Genomic DNA, 22,410 nt, shown 5'->3' on the forward strand with positions numbered 1-22,410 from the left:
CTGGAAAGGGCCAGAGAGTAAGTAGCTTATAAGCTTTGCAGGCCATACATGGTCTCTATTACTCTGTCACTGTACTATGAAATCAGCCATAGGCGATTGAGTAACTTAATGGGTAGGACTGTGTTCCAGTAAAACTTTACTTAAACCACAGGTACAGATATGGCCCACGGGCTGTCGTTTGCCATAAAAGCAGGCAAAAACCTTACACTGGTGCGGCATCTGAGAGTGTCAAGGATTTTTCATAAATTTTTTTAAGTTTATTTATTTTTGAGAGAGAGAGAGCGTGAGCAAGGGAGGGGCAGAGAGAGAGGGAGACACAGAATCGGAAGCAGGCTCCAGGCTCCAAGCTGTCCGCACAGAGCCCGACGCGGGGCTCAAACTCACGGAGTGTGAGATCATGACCCAAGCTGAAGTCGGATGCTCAACTGACTGAGCCGCCCAGGGACCCCAAGTGTGTAAAGGAGTTTTAAACAAACCCCACTTCATTCAGTGTCCACACCCTCCCTGCAGTGAATCAGGTTCTCTTGACATACAATCTACACATTAAAAAACTCAAAAACAAGATTACTATCATATAGCAGGGTCAGATAAGAACAGATTCTTTAGTTCAAGAATTATCATTTTGTTCCAAAGATTCCGAACATTACACGGTAGATTACTTCTAATACTGTTCAAGTTCAATCCTATGAAATCTAAGTAAGATTTCTAAAATTCAAATAAGCCAAACCAAAGGTCATGGGCTAAAAGGTCATCATCGAAATTACACCGTCTAGGTAAAATAACTGTTTTTCCTAGAAGCTGGAAAAGAGAAAAACAATCCAAAATGATTACTGTTCTAACTATGCCCATTTTAAATTATATACCCTAAAATAGGTTTTTAAAAAATTTTACCTAAATATTGTTGATCGTTTTTCATTATGGCCCAATTGAAAGGCAAATCATAATTCACAAAGAAAACTTTTGCAACTGTGTTTCTGTTCACTTTTTTTTAATGTTTATTTACTTTTGAGAGAGAGAGAGAGACAGAGCATGAGCAGGGCAGGGGCAGAGATAGAGGGAGACGCAGAATCTGAAGCAGGTTCCAGGCTCCGAGCTGTCAGCACAGAGCCCGACGTGGGGCTCAAACCCACGAGCCTAAGTTCACGATCTGAGCCGAAGTCGGACGCTTAAGCGACTGAGCCACCCAAGCGCCCCTGACACCGTGTTTCTAAGGACAATCCGTATCAGTGCTGTTCACGTTTTAATGTACATAACGAATCTCAGGTGAGGGATGTCGCTGGCCCTTGGACCACCCTTCAAGTAACAAAGAACACATAATCACCTTGGAAATGGAACGGAGGCAGGAATTTTAAATTAGCTCCCCGGGGATGATGCACTTTGTAAAGGGACTTAAGGAGAATAATCCAGAAATTATGCCCATCTTTTCTCTTATGCCTACAAAATCCTCCGCATTGTGTGCGTTTGAGTCAAAACGAGTCAAAACCCAGGAAAGTCAAGTTCCATCCAAACAGCACATTCGGTACCATGGCAAAATTTCGTCAAAGGGAACATTTGCTGGCAGCCTTTTTACATGTCAGGCAGGCGCAACATGCTTTGAATACGTCATTTCTCTTAATTATTCCATTTCACGGGAGACATCTGAAGACACGGCCTCTGCTCAAGGTCAGAACCTGAATTCGAAATCCATCGGCCTGCCTCCACCTGCCACGTTCATTACTTATTTCTCTTTTTATGTTCTACATCTCACCATCGCATTCCCTTCCAGGAGGTCGAGGGGCTCGTTACTCCCAACGGTTTTTCCCTCTGTATCACAGCATTAGTCACCCTTTCAATTGTCATGGGGGAAAAGTACAAGTCCCCACTTAACTTGACTTTGGGTTCGGCCCTATGACACACGTTGACTAATGCGAGCAGACACGGCATCGTGCTTTTGGGTTGTGCTCCTGGCAGAAGCTGTTCTTTCAGCATTATTTGTAAGAATACAAAAAAAAAAAAAAAATTGGAAACGACCTACGGTCTATTAAACATAATCATTATCAGAGACACATGATATGGAAGGATGCATGATGTGAAACGAAAAACAAAACAAAACAAAACCCACAAAACCACGCCTGCGGCTGTGGGTCGACCGCAACAGACACACGCACAGGGGGAAGAAAGACAGAAAGGAAACTGACCAAAATATAATCAAGATTTTGTTCGACTTCCGGTTAACGGTCTGTCCTCTGTTTTCCACAGGTCTGTTCCCGTGTCAGACGGCTTCAATAAACTGCCAATGAAATCTCCAACTTTCACATTTCAAGGCGAGACTTCATTTTTAATGGGGTTCACTCGGTTAAGCCTCTGACTCCTGCTTTCAGCTCAGGTCACATCTCATGATCATTTCATGAGACGGAGCCCCGAGTCGGGCTCAGCTCTGACAGCACGGAGCCTGCTTGGGATTCTCTTTCTCTCTCTCTCTCTCTTCCCCTCCCCCACTCGCTTGCGCACCCTCTTCTCCCCTCTCTCTCTCTCAATAATAAACTCTACTGGCAGCCTGGGCAGCTCGGCCGGTTGAGCATCCGACTTCAGGTCAGGTCGTGATCCCACGTTGCGTGAGTTCGAGCCCCAAACCAGGCTCACTGCTGTCAGCGCAGAGCCCGCTTCGGGTCCTCTGTCCCCCTCTCTCTCTCCCCCTCCCCCTCTCATGCTCTCTCTCACAAAAAGAAAGAAAAAGCATTTTTAAATACATAAATAAGGGGCGCCTGGGTGGCTCAGTCGGCTGAGCGGCCGAACTTCAGCTCAGGTCATGATCTCGTGGTCCGTGAGTTAGAGCCCTGTGTCGGGCTCTGTGCTGACAGCTCAGAGCCTGGAGCCTGTTTCCGATTCTGTGTCTCCCTCTCTCTGACCCTCCCCCGTTCATGCTCTGTCTCTCTGTGTCTCAAAAAGAAATAAACGTTAAAAAAAAATTTAAAGAAAAAAACATAAATAAATGCAAGTTAGGGGGAAGACGAGAAAGCAGAATCTCAAGGTTTGAAAGCCAAGAAAAACCTCTTGGGGTCCTTGGCCAAAAGTGCCGAAGTCACTGCACAGATCTGGGTTTAAACAGGTAACAGTCAGTCTTAGTTGTGGTTTTACCTTGAAGCGGCTCAGTCACCTTCGGTAAGTCAGTTACACTTCTTCAAGGGCATCTTTCAAAGAGGGGGACTTGCTAAAATCATCCCACTGTCCCCTCCAAGCTCTACATTTCAATGGTTTCAAGCAAAGAGCTTATACTTTTGCTCGTGGTTCACCTACCCCCCCCTCCTCGCTCCCCGGCGCCCCCCCCGAAAAAAACTGAAGTGGGAACAAAAGTCAAGGTGCCTATAATTTAAATACCCTTGGGCTGATTTCACATCTCGCTTTTAATAGTGACAGCCACAACAAACAGATGGTTACTGCCGAACCGGGATGTGTCATTACAGCCCTAATGATAATTGATGTTTTTACAGCTCTTTACTGTTTATAAAGCACCTTCACATAGGAAACTATCTCTTTGCAGGTGACACGATTATGTAAATAGAAAATCCTGGGGCTCCTGGGTGGCTCAGCCGGTTAAGGGTCCGACTTTGGCTCAGGGCATGATCTCGAGGTTCATGAGTTTGAGCCCCGCATCGGGCCCTGTGCTGACAGCTCGGAGCTCAGAGCCTGAAGCCTGCTTCGGATTCTGTGTCTCCTTCTCTCTTTCTGCCCCTCCCCTGCGCTCTCTCTCTCTCTCTCTCTCAAAACTAAATAAACATTAAAAAAAAATTTTAATATATAGTTTTGGAGCACCTGGGTGGCTCAGTTGGTTAAGCATCCAACTCTCCATTTCAGCTCAGGTCACGATCTCAAAGTTTGTGAGTTCAAGCCCCGCATCAGGCTCTGCCCTGGGTCAGTGCGGAGCCCGCTTGGAATTCTCTCCCTCTCTCTCTCCCCTTCCGCCACTCGTGCACGCACGCGCGTGAGCTCTCTCTTGCTCTCTGTCTCGAAAATAAATCAATAAAACTTAAAAAAAAATAGTTTCTTGACCCTGACACACAGCATCTGGGATTTCCCACTTGGTGTCACAAACACAGAAAATGTGTGAGTCAAAAGAAATTTGCAGAGTTTGATCCTTTCAATCGATTAAAATTCAAGGACAACCTTCATTTCCAAGCGATGGATGACTGGAATCCAAAGGGCAGAGATGGAAAGGACTGGGGTTCAACTGTTCCAATGTCCTAACATTCTTGGAAGGCGAAAACAGAGGCCTCCCCCTGGGGCAAGTGGCTTGTGGCAGGCAAAGCCAATACTAGAACTCCGGGCTCCCGCCAGGCCTGGGGGCTCTCGGCGCTGGCCAGGTCTTACCCAGCTTCTAAGAAAAGTTAACAACAGAAACTGCTCCTTAACACTGAAATGGTTCCAATTTAAATAATTTGAGGGGCTCCGTTCTCTCCTTTCTACATGTGCAAACCATATGGATGCTGCCTGTTAATGTTCGTCGAATTCTCTGGAACAAATTCTCCCGCACAAATGACAGGCTTTGTAATGAGTCATGCCTCGTTTTAGGACAAAAGAGAAGTAAATGTGTCCGATAAGGAACCCGTCAGACGTTAAATCAACTGAAACAGCCTCCATTACCATCTTCTACCTAAGAAAAGTGTTTTCTGGATAAATGAAACTTGGGAACCTAAGGAAGTGAAATGAAAATATTTTGAAGAAGACCGTATTGTCTCAGGGGTGCCATTTTCCTCCTTTGGAAATATGGCAATGAGTCAGCAGGTGCTTCAGGGGCAACATTACTTTTATCACGAAGCTGAAAAATGTTGAAAGCGTAAACTGAGGACTCCACGAGGAGAACAGAGGACATGAAGATGACCGATAGTATGAAACTGCCCCTCCCACCTTATAGGTTTTAGGTAGAAAAAAACAGTAGGAGGCTTCCGCGAGCCACTAAAGCATTCAAGGTCAAGAATGTCAAAGGAAGGGAGCCCTTCCTTCTGAGGATTTCCCTCCCTCGGGGCCCCTGGGAGCTGAGGAGATTTGCCTGGAGAGAAGATTTCTAGGGAGCCAAAGAAACCAGCAAAGCTTTTTGGCGAACACGCTAATGTAGGCTCCTGGGACAAATGGGAAATACCCACATTTGTGAGTGCCGCAGCTCTAAGAGGGACGCAGCGATGGGAGGCCCAAGGCCATTAAAAGGGAGAGTGATGTCTCCAGTTTCAGTGTTTCAGAGACGACATTTTTACTGAGGGAAGAGGGCTCCCTCGAGTACATCACCAGGTTTCTCCTCAAAACAGTGGCAAGACTTTAAAACCGAGGGGACAGGAGGCGACTGGGTGGCTCTGTCAGTTGAGTGTCCGATTCTTGAGTTCAGGTCCAGTCATGACCTCAGATTCCCTCTCCCTCTCTCTCTGGCCCTTCCCTGCCCCGCACACGTGTGCACACACGTGCACACATGTGCGTGCTCTCTTTCCCAAAATAAAAAAAAAAAAAGAGACTAAAAATCAAGGGGACAGGGGGCTAAGCACAAGACCCCCAAAGGGCAAAGTTTAATCTCCCACAGTTTGTCAGGGCCAAGAAGACAAAAGATCTTCTAGGGTTTCAATTAAAAGCCCGGAAGAACCAGGTCTGGTAGAAAAATAAGAAGTAGACAGGAGAAAAATTGCAAGAAAACGTAACCAACGTTGAAGAGAAAACAAAGACAAGAGATGCAGACTCGAAGATGATCCAGATTATGGGATTCAGCAGACAAAATCTTTAAAGTAATGGATTAATTGGTCAAAGAAGATGAAAAAAAAATGGAGAATTTCAAAAAAGAACTAGAATCTTAGAATTTTACATAGAATCTAGAATTTTACATACAATCTATGTAAAAAAAATAATCTAGGGGCGCCTGGGTGGTTCAGTCGGTTAAGCATCTGACTTCAGCTCAGGTCATGATCTCACGGCTCGTGGGTTTGAGCCTTGAATTGGGCTCTGTGCTGACAGCTCAGAGCCTGGAGCCTGCTTCAGATTCTGTCTCTCTCTCTCTCTCTCTCTGCCCCTCCCCTGCTCACACTCTAATACCATCTCTCTCTCTCTCTCTCTCTCTCTCTGCCCTCCCCTGCTTACACTCTATCTCTCTCTTCTTCAAAAGTAAAACAAACATTGGGGCGCCTGGGTGGCTCAGTCAGTGAAGCGTCTGACTTCAGCTCACGTCATGATCTCGCGGCTTGTGGGTTCAAGACTCGCATTGGGCTCTGTGCTGACAGTTCAGAGACCAGAGCCTGCTTCGGATTCTGTGTGTGTCTCTCTTTCTCTCCGCCACTCCCCTGCTCACACTCTGTCTCTCTCAATAATAAACATTAAAAAAATTTTAATAAATCAAAATAAATAAAATTTAAAAATAAACATTAAACAATTTTTAATAAAAATAAATAAAAAATGAGTAAATAATAAATAAAAGTTAATGGAAGGCAACCCTATTAAAACCCAAACAGAAAAGGTGGGGGGGCACCTGGCTGGCTCAGTTGGTGGTGTGGGACTCTTGATATTGGGGTTGTGAGTTCAAGCCCCACGGTGGGTGTAGAGATCACTTAAAAAAGAAATTAAAATTTTTTTTAAAGTAGAAAAGGGGAAAGGAAAAACTAAACAGATCATAAGGAACACGAGAAGCTCTCCTGACCACGTAATTGGAGAGACAGAAGAGAGGAAGAGACAGAACAGGGCAGAAGCAGTATTTGAAGAGAAAATGGCTGAGAACTTTGCAATACTGATGAAAGACCTCAACCTTCAAGTTCCGGAAACTCCACAAAACAAAGCCAGGTTAAACATAAGGGAAAAAAACCACACGTGGACTTGGGAAGGTCAAATGCTTAGTACAAAAACATGGCAAGCACTACGGAAAATCATGTAGCAACCCCCACATGCAGTCCACTAAAACTTAACCTTCTTATTGTTGGAGAGGTTATAATAAAGAGGGCAGTGCGAGGGGTACCCTAACTCAACAATAAAGTTGACATTCTTTAATAGGGTGGTAATCACTCTGTTCTTGACCAAGTACAGGAAAACTCCGCCATGACATAAATTCGAATATACTACGATGGTTGGTTGCCTCTTGGTCTCTACCTGGCCACTGATCTCAGTTCATTAACCGTATCGTAACGGAACTCCTCATTTCAGGCGATCAACATGTTTTAATCCCAGTGATAGTCTCATGGTAGAGTTTAAGGACATCAGGAAAAAACACACACACACACACACACAACCATGGCATGAAGGCTGACGGAGTAGCAGAGGAAAACGGGACTCTAGAGACAAGCAGCCCAACCCTCATGTTAAAAACTGACAAAACCAAAGCCCAGAGCAGTAAGAATGATGTACCCAACCCCCACAGCTCTTTAGAAGCTGACTGGAAACCTGAACGGCGGCCTCCTGACTTCTGATTCTAGCACCAGGCCAGTCTGAGGTCAAATCGAATCCAAGGTGAAAACCCTTGCTGCAATGCATGGATTTTAACGAATATACAGTTTCACGAACAGTGATGGAAAGTCACTGCTGGTGATGCAAAATACAAGACCCTAGGTGTTCATTCACGGACCATGGAGATATGGAGACCCAGCATTATCACTGGGAAGAGCTCCTACACACACACACTACACACACACATACACACACACGCACACTGACTTAGGTCACACTCTGTGAACCTGATGCTCACGGATAGAGCAGAAAAACGTGTCAAAGAGACCGAGAAAGGTGTGGCCAGGGACAATCACTTAAACCCCAGCAGTCAGGTTCCCATGCATGACAGTGAATGAGGGAAGATGTCCCACACTGCCGTCCCTGGAGGTAAAGAAAAGACAACAGCCGACCCTCTGCATGGGTTCCTTACCACCAGAGCACAAAATGTCGCCTCGGCACCCATGGCTTTTTACTTCGCATCCGTTAAATCTGAGGCGCTGTGATTGGCTAAAGCAGCCACACCTCTTCCTCTTTAGGATATTGACGAAGACTCTACTGCGTTTTCCTCCATTACCTTTTCCTGATCAAATACACGCCACGTTTTCGTTTGTGTTCATTTGTCAAAACACAGTCCAACACCCTCCCTCACCCACCACTGGGCCCGAGATCCCAACCTCTGTGCTCCAAATACTGACAGCTGCCATAACAAGAAGAAAATTTTGCCATCGTTTATCAGGAACAAAAACATGGTTTTTACAAAACAGGGAGGTCATTTTAAATATTTTCCAACCCGGGGATTAGTATTCAAAGGACAGGAGGATGACTGATTAACCATCTAGTTTATCTTTTCTTTTTTTTTTAATTTATTTTGAGACAGAGACAGAGCACAAGCAGAGGGGCAGAGAGGGTGGAGAGAGAATCCCAAGCAGGCTTCGTACTATCAGCACAGAACCCGGGGCTCGACCTCACGAACCGTGAGATCATGACCTAAGCCAAAATCAAGAGCTGGTTGCTTAACCCACTGAGCCACCCAGACGTCCCCAACCATCTAGTTCATATTAAATGTGTATGTTTTTAAATCCCCACTGAAAAGCCAACAGTGTGCCCCGTAACACCATTCAGTGTGGCGTCTGAGGCTCCTCCTAAAACTATCACCTTGAATTCTTTAGTCATTACCCTATCATAACCTTCTCCAATGTAAATATTAACAATCCGTGATAAAGCTCAAGTCACTGTTCTATGTGGCTGTTTGAATAAATCAGCTCTATGCTTACTCATGATTTTTGTACAGCTTTTGTTTTAACCTTATGCAGGAGGATGTGTGTTCTCTCTCTCCCTCTCTCTCCACCCCCCTCTCTGCCTGTCTCTCCCCCCACACACACGCGCATAGTATAGTACATATAGACTACGTATCTATACATCAGTAAACATAATACGAAGGAGAATTCACATTACTCAACATGTCAGGAATATAGTGTATAAAATATTTTACACTATTGTCTAGATTATCACACTAGCTCTTAGAAAAACAAAACACGAGGGACGCCTGGGTGGCTCAGTCAGTTACGCATCCAACTTTGGCTCAGGTCATGATCTCACGGTTCATGAGTTCAAGCCCCATGTCAGGCTCTAAGCTGTCAGCACAAAGCCCGCTTTGGATCCTCCGTCCTTCTCTCTCCCTGATCCCTCCACCACCACTTGTTCTCTCTCTCTCTCTCTCTCATAAATAAACATTTCTTTAAAACTACAGCATAGAAGGGAGCCTGGGTGGCTCAGTCAGTCAAGGGTCCAACTTCGGCTCAGGTCATGATCTCACGGTTTCTGAGTTCGAGCCCTGCATCGGGCTCTGTGCTGACAGCTCGGAGCCTGGAGCCTGCTTCAGATTCTGTGTCTCCCTCTCTCTCTGCTCCTCCCCCGCTCATGCTCTGTCTCTCTGTCCTTCAAAAATAAATAAAAACATTAAAAAAATTAAAACTACAGTATAGGGGCGTTTGGTGGGCTCAGTGAGTTAAGCGTCCAACTTTGGCTCAGGTCACGATCTCACAGCTTGTGGGTTCAAGCCCCGTGTCAGGGTCTGTGCTGACAGCTCAGAGCCTGGACCCTGCTTCGGATTCTGTGCCTCCCTCTCTCCCTGCCCCTCCTCTGCTCCCGCTCTGTTTCTCTGTTTCTCTCTCTCTCTCTAAAATGAATGAACATTAAAAATTTTAATAAAAACTACACTATAAAAATTAGTTACTTTTGTTTCAAAAAGAAAACAAAAAACAAACACCTGCAAATGCTCTCTCAATGAGGATCCTATTTCAATCTGTTAAAGCTCCTTCCCTCGCTCAATCGTTACCAGTGAAAAATAATGATTTTCTAACTCAAACTAGTCACGGTCTTCTAAAAATAATGGAACTACAGCCCCTCGAATTTACATTATTTTAAATAAACAGCGAATGCGATACAGAGATCCAGGAAGAAACTGACTTATAAACAGAATATAGTGAGCGGTGTCTTTTGTTCTCTACAAAATAAAAGGAGAAGCATGCCCTGAGAAAAAATTTTAAGAAGATTTTGTTTAACATAAGTGAAAGTTCTATTTTCCCCATAAATAGTAACACATCTGTCATTCTGACAGAGGATTACTCGTGTTGTGGATGTTTCATGCCTCTAACTGTGTCAGTAGCCGATCTGGAGTGGCATAGGCAGGCAAAACACCTGTAAAAGGTCAGAAAGAGGTCCAAAGGGGGTCTCGAGGCCCTTCAAGTGTCCCTTATTTTACGCATTTTGGTCACTCCCCAGTCCATCTGTACTTCCGGGATCAGCAGAGATGGGCTTGAATGAGGAAAAATTTTAGATCCGTTTTCTTTCCTTCCACCGGCTCTACTGATACATACCAATTTGTACTATAACAAAGTTCTGGAAAAACTCAAAACTGACCCAAGGTGACTCTACTACTTCTGGAAAGTCAGGGTCACTTCATATATGTTTCTCTCAGAATAGTTACTAATAAGCATTTCATGTAGATTTCAACTAAGCTCCTGCCCATATATTGTAACTACGCTTTCTTATCATGTATGAGAGTCCTTAAAAAGAATCCTTTAACAGGTAGCAAACCAGAAACCTTTAAACTCATGTTTCCACTCTGAATATTCCGTTCATAGCAGCTGGAAAAGCACACACACGTTATGACCAGGTAAACTACAACCATTTCTCTGTATAAGATCTTCAATTTTCACACGTGAACGGCTGCCATCAGTCAGACCTCTTTTCATTTCCTGACGTTCTCTTCCCCCCAAAATGCCTTTTAAATGGGATGTGAGACAACAAAGGAAACAACCAACAAAACTAAAAGGCAACCAACGGAATGGGAAAAGATATTTGCAAATGACACATCGGACAAAGGGTTAGTATCCAAAATCTATAAAGAACTCACCAAACTCCACACCCGAAAAACAAATAACCCAGTGAAGAAATGGGCAGAAAACATAAATAGACACTTCTCTAAAGAAGACATCCGGATGGCCAACAGGCACATGAAAAGATGCTCAACGTCGCTCCTCATCAGGGAAATACAAATCAAAACCACACTCAGATATCACCTCACGCCAGTCAGAGTGGCCAAAATGAAGAAATCAGGAGACTATAGATGCTGGAGAGGATGTGGAGAAACGGGAACCCTCTTGCACTGTTGGTGGGAATGCAAATTGGTGCAGCCGCTCTGGAAAGCAGTGTGGAGGTTCCTCAGAAAATTAAAAATAGACCTACCCTATGACCCAGCAATAGCACTGCTAGGAATTTACCCAAGGGATACAGGAGTGCCGATGCATAGGGGCACTTGTACCCCAATGTTTATAGCAGCACTCTCAACAATAGCCAAATTATGGAAAGAGCCTAAATGTCCATCAACTGATGAATGGATAAAGAAATTGTGGTTTATATACACAATGGAATACTACGTGGCAATGAGAAAAAATGAAATCTGGCCTTTTGTAGCAACGTGGATGGAACTGGAGAGTGTGATGCTAAGTGAAATAAGCCATACAGAGAAAGACAGATACCATATGGTTTCACTCTTATGTGGATCCTGAGAAACGTAACAGAAGACCATGAGGGAGAGGAAGAAAAAAAAAGAGAGGTTAGAGAGAGAGAGAGCCAAAGCATAAGAGACTGTTAAAAACTGAGAACAAACTGAGGGTTGATGGGGGGTGGGGGGGGGGGGGAGGTTGGGTGATGGGTACTGAGGAGGGCACCTTTTGGGATGAGCACTGGGTGTTGTATGGAAACCAATTTGACAATAAACTTCATATATTGAAAAAAAATTTTTTTAAATAAAAAAAATAAAAAGAAACTGAACAATCTAAAATAAATAAATAAATAAATAAATAAATGGGATGTGAGAGACAAATCGATGGCAAACACTAAAGGATGCGTCGTAACAAGAAGGTCCCCAATGCCCAAGGGTATCTACAGCGGCTTCCAGAATACAGAGGAAACAGAGCTATGCTTGTCCGTTCTCCCGCACTGAGAGCAATCTGCCCATCATCCTACAGCATCAAAGGTACCTCATCAAGGTCAAAAAGAAACTGGGGCTGTCTCAAATATGCTTTGGATGAAAGGATAAGGACAGAGGACTTGAGGGGAGAATCAAGAGCACGCTAGGAAACACGGGGCCATCTTAGTTGGGCTCCTCTTAGATGCGATTGGATGCACTTGGGGTTAAAATCATCCTCCCTCCAACCCTCTGGACCACACCTGGTCGTATCTCATATTCCTGCTTCTAGGCAAATGCAGTATGTTACTCGCAAAAAGGGCTGCGATATTTCTCCTCTATCCGTGCTCCTTACAGCATGACGGAGCTCCTGCCTTCAAGAGACAGAAGCTATTTCGCCACCTCCCTGGCTCTGGGACTCGTTTTGGCTAACAGAATTCAGAGGAAGTAACCTGGAGGCAGTTACAAGCCTAGGCCTCAAGAGACCTTGCATACCTGGGCCCTCTTAGAACCCTAACACCCCCAGTGCGAACAAGCCCGAGCTAGCCTGGTTAAAAGATATTTTTAGAAAAAGCACAGGGGGGTCACCTGGCTGGCTCAGTCGGAAGAGCATGCGACTCCTGGACTCTTGGATCTCGGAGTCATGAGTTCGAGCCCCGCAATGGGCATAGAGATTACTTTAAAAAAAAAAAAAGAAAGAAAGAAAGAAAAAAGAAAGAAAGAAAGAAAATTAAAAGGAAAAAAAAAAACACAAAAACATGGGGCTGGAGCTGAGGCTATCCTAGAAGAGCCAGCCCCCAACCCACCCGGCAGAAAACCTGCCCAGATCCAAAGAACTGCCTAGTGGAGTCCCGTCCAAATAGCCAACTGACCTAAGAGCTAACTAATGACAATGCGGGTGGCTTGACACCACTGACTAAACCCATATTGTGGTGTTCTGTTAAGCAGCAAAAGCTAACAGCTATAGGAAAGAAAGGATTCATTCAGTGAGCAAGTGTTAAATGCCTTCACATTGGAAGTACTGCTCTCGGTAATCACGGAGGGCACCACCAAGATTAACACGCAATGGTGCCAAGGTTTGGCATCCCCTCTAACAACCCTAAAAGAAGTGTGAATAACACGATCTACTTAGAGGACAGGAGGGCTCCCTCAAAGAAAAGGTCACACGGGAGCCAGTTTTTCAAGAAAAAGTAGGGGCGCCTGCGTGGCTCAGTCGGTCAAGCGTCCAACTCTTGATCTCGGCTCACGCCGTGGCCTCACGGTTCCCAGGATCTGTGTGGAGCCTGCTTGGGATTCTCTCCCTCCCCCTCCCTCTCTCTCTCTCTCTCTCTCGGCCGCTCCCCTGCTCACGCTCTTTCTGTCTTTCTGAGAATAAATAATAAACACAACACTTTAAAGCAAAAAATGGGAAGTCACCAGCAGATAGGAACGGGCGTCAGAAGTAGAAGAGAAACGGCACGTGCAGAAAGCACAGATGCAGGAAAGAACTCAAGGAATGTTCTAGGAATGGAAAATAGTTTAGGACAGATGGAGTGCGGGGAGGAAACGGCAGACGATGGAACAGGAAAAGAAGGTTGAAGGCTAAGGAATGTGAATGCCTCTTGTAGGCCGTAGAGAGCTACAAATCATTCTTAAGTAGGAAATGACGCGATTAAACCTGCGTTTGGGGAAAGGAAAGCTGATGACAGGTGGGGGTTAGAGGCAAGGGGAAGAATCAGGGAGATCAGTCGGAAGGCTATTACGGCGATCCCAAAGGGGACCTGAACCAAACTAAATATAGGCTGTGAGAGGGATAGGAGTTGCGCAGGAGGCTGGAGACAGGGCCAGGATTTCTACTTTGGGATCCTGGATTAATGGTAAATACATTCATTAAGGCAGGAAAGCAGGAAGAGCAGACTGAAGAAGAACAACACGTGTGCTTTACAAAGGCACCTGTAGGATATCCCGTGGGAGCCGTCCAGGAGGCAGATAAGGATATAGATCCAGACCTTCTGTGGAAGGCCAGGAGGTGGGAGTAGGAGATGAAGACCTGAGTCTGCTTTTTCTTAAGTTTATTTATTTTGAAAGGTGGGCAGGATGGGGGGGGGGGAGAGATAGAATGCCACACAGGCTCCGTGCTGTCAGCACAGAGTCCGATGTGGGGCTCGAACTCACGAACCAGGAGATCATGACCTGAGCTGAGATCAAGAGTCGGTCGCTTAACGGACTGAGCCACCCAGGCGCCCCAAGACCTGGGGAGTCTTTAGAACAGAGGGCAGAGGGGCAGAGGGAGAGGGGCAACTCAAGGCCTGAGAGTGAACTTGAACACAGGGCTCTGAGGCAACAAAATACAGGTGGAGAAGAGAAAAAGCTAACGAATGGCAGAATCCTGAGGGCCATTCCTATTTCAGGGGCAAAGGAAAGAAGGGGGATCAAACAGAGCAACGCTCCTTGCGGAGGGAAGAAGGGAAGGAAAGGAAAGGAGAGGGGAAGGATCATTCAGCCAGTATGGATTATGAATTAAGGAAAAATGGATCGCCATCCATTTTGCCACATTCTTTCCTCTAGCTAAGTCATCACCAGGCTCTTCCCTAGGGTACTTCCTACTCCAGAGGGGCCCTGAGGACATAATCAGTGTCACCGGGAGACTGGAGCAGGGGCCACTTGAGTAACAGCATCTGTGTCCACGTATCTTCTTCAAAAACACACCTTTTCAAACCCCTTCTCTGGCACCTGCTACAGCAAAGACCATTACCAACTTTCATTCTTAGGGCACTTATTTGAAATAAGCTTATAAGTAATACACTGCATTTTCCAAACAGATTGCCTTCATGTATTTTCAATAACTAAAAGAGAGGCTTTAAAAAATAACCCCAAAGCGGGCAAAGATTTTATAAACAGAACACAAAAAGCAACAGCCATAAAAGAAAAAAAAAAAAAAACCATCACTGGGCTTCATTAAAAACCATCCAAAGATAGCACGAAGACAGTGCGTGACAAGGCAAGCCACAGACTGGGAGGAAATATCTGCGATATGTATACCTGACGAAAGACTCCTATGCAGAATATGAAAGGACTCAAAGAAATCAAAACCAAAATCAAAATCGGCCAAAACATTTTAATAGAAATTTCCCACAAAGATATTGCAATGCCAGCAAGTATATGAAATGGCACTTAAAATTACTTACCAGGAAACATAAATTAAAACCATAAATAAGGACCAACTCACACCCCTTAGGAGGACTACTATCAGGAAAAAAAGATAAACAAGAGAAGACAAGAGAAGAGAAGGAAAGGAGAGAAGAAAAGGGAGAAGAAAAGGGAAAAAGAGAAAAGAAAAGGAAGAACAGGAGAGAAGAGATAAGAAAAAGGAAAAGAGAAAAGAAAAAAAGAAGAAAAGGAAAGGAAAAGAAAGAAAAAAAAGAAAAGGGAGAAGAAAAGGGAAAAAGAGAAAAGAAAAAAAAGGAAAGGAAAGGAAACAAAAGAAAAGAAAAAAGAGACAGAAGGGAGAAGAGAAGGGAAAAAAGAAAAGGAAAAAAGAAAAAAGGAGAGAAGAGAGAAGAAAAGGGAAAAGAAAAAAGAAGGAAAGGAAGAAAGAGAAAAAATGAAAAAGGAGAAAAGGAAGAAAACAAAAAGAGAGAAAAGATAAGAAAAGGGAAAAGAAAAAAAGAAAAAATGAAACGAAACAAAAGGAAAAGAAAGAGAAGAAAAGGGAGAAGGGAAAAAGAAAAGAAGGAAGAAATAAAAGGAGAGAAAAGAAAAGGGAAAAGAGAAAAGGAAAGGAAAAGAAAGAAAAAAAAGAAAAGACAGAAGGGAGAAGAAAAGGGAAAAAGGAAGAAAAAAAGGAGAGAAGAGAAGAGAAGAAAAGGGAAAAGAGAAAAGAAAAGGAAAGGAAAGAAAAAAAGAAAAAAGACAGAAGGGAGAAGAAAAGTGAAAAAGAAAAGAAAAAAAAGGAGAGAAGAGAAAAGAAAAGGGAAAAGAGAAAAGAAGAAAAAAAGAAGGAAAGGAAAGGAAAGGAAGAAGAGAAAAGAAGGGAGGGGAGGGGAGGGGAGGGGAGGGGAGGAGAGGAGAGGAGAGGAGAGGAGAGGAGAGGAGAAGAGAGGAGAAGAGAGAAGACAGAAGAGAAGAGAAGTTGGCAAGGACCAGGAGAAACCAGAACCCCCACACACAGTTCCAGAAAATGGAAAGTAGGGTCTCAAAATATTTCGACACCCATGTTCAGAGCAGCACTATTCACAGTGGCCAAAAGGGGGCAGCAAACAAGTGTCCACCGACAGACAAGTGGCTAAACAAAATGGGGTATAGGTGTACAGAATATTATTCAGCCTTAAAAAAAATTCTAACACATACTACAACATGAATCTTTTTTTAAGTTTATTTATTTGAGAGAGAAAGAGAGAACAAGTGGGGGAAGGGGCAGAGGGAGAGGAGAGAGAACCTTCCAAGCAGGCTCTGCGCGGTCGGCACAGAAGCAGAGGCGGGGCTCGATCTCCCAAACCGCGAGATCATGACCTGAGTCGAAATCAAGAGAGTCGGATGCTTAACCAGCTGAGCCACCCAGGCGCCCCAACATGAATGAATCCTAAGGGCATTATGCTACGTAAAAGAAGCCGGTTAAAAAAGAACAAATATTCTATGATTCTACTCATCTGAGGTCCTTTAAAGTAGTCCGGTTCATATAGACGGAAAATACAATGGTGGTTGTCAGGGGCTGGGGGAAGAAAGAACAGGGATTTGGGCTGGGGGAGGGTACGGATTTATTGTTTCATAGGCACAGTTTCAGTTCTGCAAGATGAAAAGAGTTCTGGAGATGGATGGTAGTGTTATGTGTGTTTTTACCAGTTGTTTTTTTTTTTTTTTTTTAATTTTAAAACCCACAGGGAGATACCAGAATGCCCCCACCAAAAACAGCTGAAGTTAGGGGCGCCTGGGTGGCTTCGTCAGGTAAGCCTCCGACTTCGGCTCAGTTCATGATCTCAGGGTCCATGGGTTTGAGCCCTGCATCGGGTTCTCTGCTGTCAATGTGGAGCCTGCTTCGGATCCTCTGTCCCTCTCTCTCTCCACCCCTCTTCCACTCGCTCGCACGTGCGCTCGCTCGCTCTCTCTCTCTCTCTTTTTCAAAAATAAATATTTAGAAAATAGATGAAGTTAAAAGGCCCCACAAAACCAAGTGTTAGCAAAAACACAGAGCTCCTTACACTACTGGTAGAATTTATTTTTTTAATGTTTATTTATTTTTGAGAGAGAGAGAGAGAGAGAGACAGAGCATGAGAGGGGGAGAGGCAGAGAGAGAGGGCGACACAGAATCTGAAGCAGACTCCAGGCTCTGAGCTGTCAAGCACAGAGCCCGACGCGGGATTCGAACCCACGGAACTGTGAGATCATGACCGGGACCCAAGTCGGAAGGTTAATTGAGTGGGCCACCCAGGCACCCCAATTACTGGTAGACTTTAAATTGGTGCAGTCACTTTGGAAGACTATTTGGCAATTGTCTACTAAAGCTAAATAAAAGCCTACTCTATGACCCTGCCACTCCATTCCCAGGAATGTGCACAAGAGAAATGAGTGGGTACGTGCAGTGAAAAACGTTAGCAAGAATGCTCATAGCTGCTTTTTCACATTGGCCACACGCTGAAAACCCAGAAATGCAACAGGAGAATGGATCAACAAATGCGGTTACGTCCATACAACGGAACTACCAATCAACAATAAACGAGACTGAATTACTACCACACGCAGTAACATGGACGACTGTCCTAGACACTGTGTTAATGGGAATGGCAAACACGGGCGTCCCTTCTATAGGACACTATTCATGTGGAGCGTCATGGGAGACAAAACTAGTGGATGGAGGGATGTTTTTTCATTTCTTGTAATGTTTATTTATTTTCGAGAAAGGGAGACAGACAGAGCGTGAGTGGGGGAGGAGCAGAGAGAGAGGGAGCCACAGAATCCGAAGCAGGCTCCAGGCTCTGGGCTTCTGCACACAGCCCGATGCGGGGCTCGAACCCACAAACCGTGAGAGCATGACCTGAGCCGAAGTCGGACGCTTAACCCAGCCACCCAGGCGCCCCCGGATTTGACACATCATGATGTGAAAGAAAAACCAGAATGTGGTTACCTTCAGGTGGGAAATGGGATCAAAACTGTCCAGAAGGGGAAAGAGGATAAAAACTGGGGGGGGGGGGGGGGTGCCTAGAAGTGTTCTAGATCTCGACCTGGGTGGTGCTCCCATGGATGGGTGTGCACACACATCAAAATTCACGAAGCAGTACACTTTAGCATAACGCATTTTACAATTTATTGTATGCATGTTACACACAAAAATGATAGATCTCTGAAGCACCTAATGTCTCTACCATGAGAACAGTAGGATCCAAAAGAGGCATAAAATCTCAACTGTTTGCTCTTTTCCCTTCTGACTTAGAAGATTAGACCCTATTCGTGCCAGATGCCTTGGGGATGACTGGTTACCTCCCAGCGCCAGAGTCCTATCACGAATCGAAGTCCCACGCAGTGCAAACTTACGTGCTCCTAAATGTCACGACGGGGTTTCCTGAAGCCACTCCATATGTCCGTGGGGTCTCTACAGTAGGAACCTCTAGGTCCCTAGCTTAGCTTATGCTTTCTGAGTCAGAGCTCCCGATTTGCTTTCTACTGGTAAGTGTCCAATTTGATCTTTTTAAGCTTCGAGAACAGCATCTGACTTTGTTTTACACCCTCAACTGGCAGGGGCTAATTCAATCCCTCTTCAGCTGTAAAGGCAGAACGTCAAAAATCACAAGACATCACCACATTCCAGCATTGTGATGAATGCATACACCCCGTGGAATGAGAAAGCTTCATTCTAACAGCCATTTTGATGCCTGTCCCTCGTACAGCCAATATGGTGATGACTTTCGTTTCCTTGTGAGAGCATTAGCTTCGGCCCACCATTGTGAGGAAAGATAAAAATCCACAAGGATGACCCCCCCCCGAGTTCTTCTATCATTCGTAACACTGTGCTACCCAGTTGCTGAAAAGGGGCCTTAATACGCAAAACTTTACAGAGGTTGCCTCAGTCGGTTAAGCATCCCACTCTTGATTTCGGCTCGGGTCATGATCCCACGGTTCAAGGGTTCGAGCCCCTCCTCAGGCTCTGCGCTGGTAACGAAGAGCCTGCTTGGGTTTCTCCCTCCCTCGCTCTATGCGCGCCCCCCCCCCCACTGCGTTCATGGTCACTCTCTCTCCCTCCAAATAAATAAACTTTAAAAAAATATGCAAAACTTTCTATTTGAACGATCATCAAGGCAAATCCTCTGAAAATGCATCACAATGAAAAACTTGCTGAACTTGGTGGTCGTTGATCCCATATTAAACCTGGCATTCATTCAGCGAAGCGGTGAATTATGAAGGTACCTCGTATGTGTTAGATTTGGCAGGAGAAAAAAAAAAGGACGAGATGCTTAAAAAGGGGGTTGGCGCTGGTTTAAAATGCACTGGTATTCTGATAAGCGTATGCCAAGTTAACAGTGAGACGTAGTTTTTGTGAAAAGCAGAGCTGTTACGTAGGCTCAACAGGGTGATTTGTTCAGGAAGTGTTTTTAACAGCAAGCGTCAAGCAACAACTGGTTAAAGGCAAACGCCACATGGCCACAACAGAAAAGCAACGCTTCTTTTAGAACAGTTAAAAAGTAACGCAGCAGACCGACCTGCAGCATTTCATTTAAATCCATCGTCTAAAATAAAATGAGCTTTGTTTTCTCCTCTGAGTATACCTCAAAGTATGTTTCACTTCATGAAAGTCTATGTAAATGTCAAGATATTGGAATGCAATAATTACAAAGCTGGCTAGGTATATGCATTGTTCCACATACCTGCGGTTTTTGTGATTCCTGTCCGAGCTCCCTCGTGCATATTCACTCTTATTTTTCAGAAACCACTTCTGGAAGCTCCCGTTTTGGCTTCCACACTGCCACCTGTAGACATAAAAGACAAATAAGCCATGGATTCATCAACCACGCATCTTTTCCAGGCAACTAACAGGGACAACTGGGGGAAAAGTGGCCCAAATATTTGCTCCAAGAGGTAAAAGTGTTCTTTCTCCTCTGTGTGGAGAATTTCTGAGGAGTCCCTCTCCCCGGATGGTTTGAGAAATTACTTAGGAATCGAAACATACACTCACTAAGTCTCAGACGAACACCATTCTGATCAGTTCATTAAAGAAAGACATGGAGTCATCCACACGCCAACCTACAACCATTTCAAGATCTGCCGTTTAAAATCAGAAGACAACTCAAGCACTTTGTTAACTGGGTAATTAAGAATTCTGTCAATTACCACAAAGGAAGAAAAAAAAAAGAGGGAGAGATCCAGGCAAAGGATACTTTCTCCACGGGGTTGTAAAACGTACATTTCAAATAATAATATCAAGTCTAAAATGAACTAGTGCTTTATCCAATCTAAACAGCGGCTAGATCGGGTTATTTTCATCATACTGCCCTATTCCCATCTTGAACGTGAACGAACAACGCTGAAACCCCACAGATTTTAATACAGGTAGGGGTTTTTTTCCCCCCCTGGGGGGGTAAATAAAAAGACGAATCAAAATCCAGGAGCACAACAAGCAATAAATAAAAATCCACGAGCAACTATCAATGAGTCAATGCGGCCATGAGATGAGAGGGATGTGTGTGTGTGTGTGTGTGTGTGTGTGCGCGCGCGCGTGAAGAGTCAGAGATAGAGACACAGATTCAGATTCTAGAGTTAACTGAGAATCACAGATCAAACCAGGGTGTGTTCTGTGTGAGTGTGAGAGCAGAGAGACAAAGATTCTAGAGTTGACTGAGAATAACAGACGGAACCAGGGTGTGTGTGTGCGCGTGTGTGTGCGCGCGTGTGAGAGAGAGCGAACAGAGACAGAGACAGATTCTAGAGTTAATTGCGAATAACACACCGCGCCGCACAGCTTTTTACCTCCTGCGAGTCCCACAGTCCACCGAGAACAAGTACCCCAGCTCCGGCACCTTAAGCCAAAGACACAAGCACCACCCCCACCCCCACCCCCACCCTCACCCCCGGCCCCACCCCCACCCGCCGGGCGAGATAGCGCCACAAGCCACCCAGCCGGCGTGCCCGCCGAGCCCGCAACCCCGCGAGCCTTTTTTTTTTTTTTTTTTTAGCCCCACCAGAGATCCGTCCCCACTTACCGGTAATTTCCTTTAACGCCCCGAAAGCCTGGTTCGGTTTAAGGAATTGCAGCAAATCCAAGAAAATCAATTCTCCTTGAGCCACTCTCCTCCTGCTCCCTAGGACGGACATTTCACACACACTCAACACTCCCTTCCCCACCCCGAACACGCGCTGGGCCATCCGGAGAGGCTCTCTGGGGGCCCGCCAGCGACCAATCCTGCTCCCACGTGCCTCCATTAAACCCTCGTCCAAACGTGCACGGGGCGCCAAGTGCATGTGCACCGTCAGCCTTCAGAGAGAAGTTCGGCAAACCCCATCCCACCCGCCCCCCCCAACCCCACTCCGGCCCTGGGGCGCGAGCGAGCGCGCGGGCTCAGGCACCGGTCGGGCAGACAATACTCGAACAACTCCAGCCTTCCCCGCACACGCCCCGGCTGGTCCTGCCACCACTCTCTGCTTTCCCCGGGTTTCTACAGTCCCGCGGGCCCAGGGCAGGGGGCCTCCGGATGGTTGCCGGGTGTAGAGTGCGAAGAGAGGGGCGACCTGCACGCACCACGGAGATGGGGGGGGGGGGGGGAGCGCAGTCTTCCAAAGCCGCTCGGGGGCTCAGCTCGTGAGAAGGGGGTGGGGGTGGGGACTGTGAGACCCGAGGGGGAGAATCCCGACGGAGGCAGCCGCGCCGCACCTCTTCCCTACCTCGCCCAGCGCGCGCACACAAGCGTGCACACCAAGGGGCCGGGCACCTTCCCGCTGCCCCCGGACCTGCCCGGCCCTCGGCCGCGAGCTCGGTGGCCTGGAAGCCAGGGCATCCGGCCCGCGGCGGCCCTGGAGGGGGCAGAGCGCCGCGCTCGGGGGTGCCCACCTGCGCGCAGGGTCGCGGCTGCGGCCGGTGCGCCGCCCGCTGTGCCGTGTCCGCCGCAGGAGGAGGTGTAGGCGGCCCGAGCCCTGGACTCCAAGCGTCTCCTCGCTCTCCGGCCGCGCGATCCTCGCTTCCTTTCCTCCCAGAGGGTGAGCCTCCCACCTAGCCCGCAGGTTCTGCCACCGTCCCTCTCTGCCCGCCAGAGCCCGAGCTGTCCTCCCCGCCCCTTTCCCGCCGCGCAGCGCCGCGCTCCGCCCCCCGCCCGCCCATCCCCGCCCGGGCCCAGCCGGGGGCTGCGGGCCCCGGGCCTCGTGTCGCAGATGCCCAGACCCGGGCGGAGGGGGGTGGGTGGGGGGGCTCCGCCTAGACCCCGCACTCCTACCCCGCGCCCCTCTCCCGCGCCAACGGCGGCCACCCGCGCTCACCCCGCGGTCAAGGGTGTGGGCACCGCGCGCTCTGCCCTCGCTCTTCCGGCGGCTCCACTCCCCGCCGGGCACCTTCC

At 46.5% G+C, this 22,410-nt stretch overlaps 1 long non-coding RNA gene across 1 annotated transcript in view; it reads right to left on the minus strand.

Annotated features, from left to right (window-relative positions):
• The window catches only part of LOC131502280 (uncharacterized), a 40,146-nt gene extending 19,271 nt beyond the window's left edge, over nucleotides 1-20,875 (minus strand). The window contains exon 1 of the long non-coding RNA XR_009256997.1: nucleotides 19,735-20,875. This is a non-coding gene — a long non-coding RNA (uncharacterized LOC131502280). The remainder of the gene's footprint in view (nucleotides 1-19,734) is intronic.
• Between the last annotated feature and the right edge of the window lie 1,535 nt (nucleotides 20,876-22,410).

Source organism: Neofelis nebulosa, chromosome X (assembly GCF_028018385.1).
Source record: "Neofelis nebulosa isolate mNeoNeb1 chromosome X, mNeoNeb1.pri, whole genome shotgun sequence".
NCBI classification, from domain to species: domain Eukaryota; kingdom Metazoa; phylum Chordata; class Mammalia; order Carnivora; family Felidae; genus Neofelis; species Neofelis nebulosa.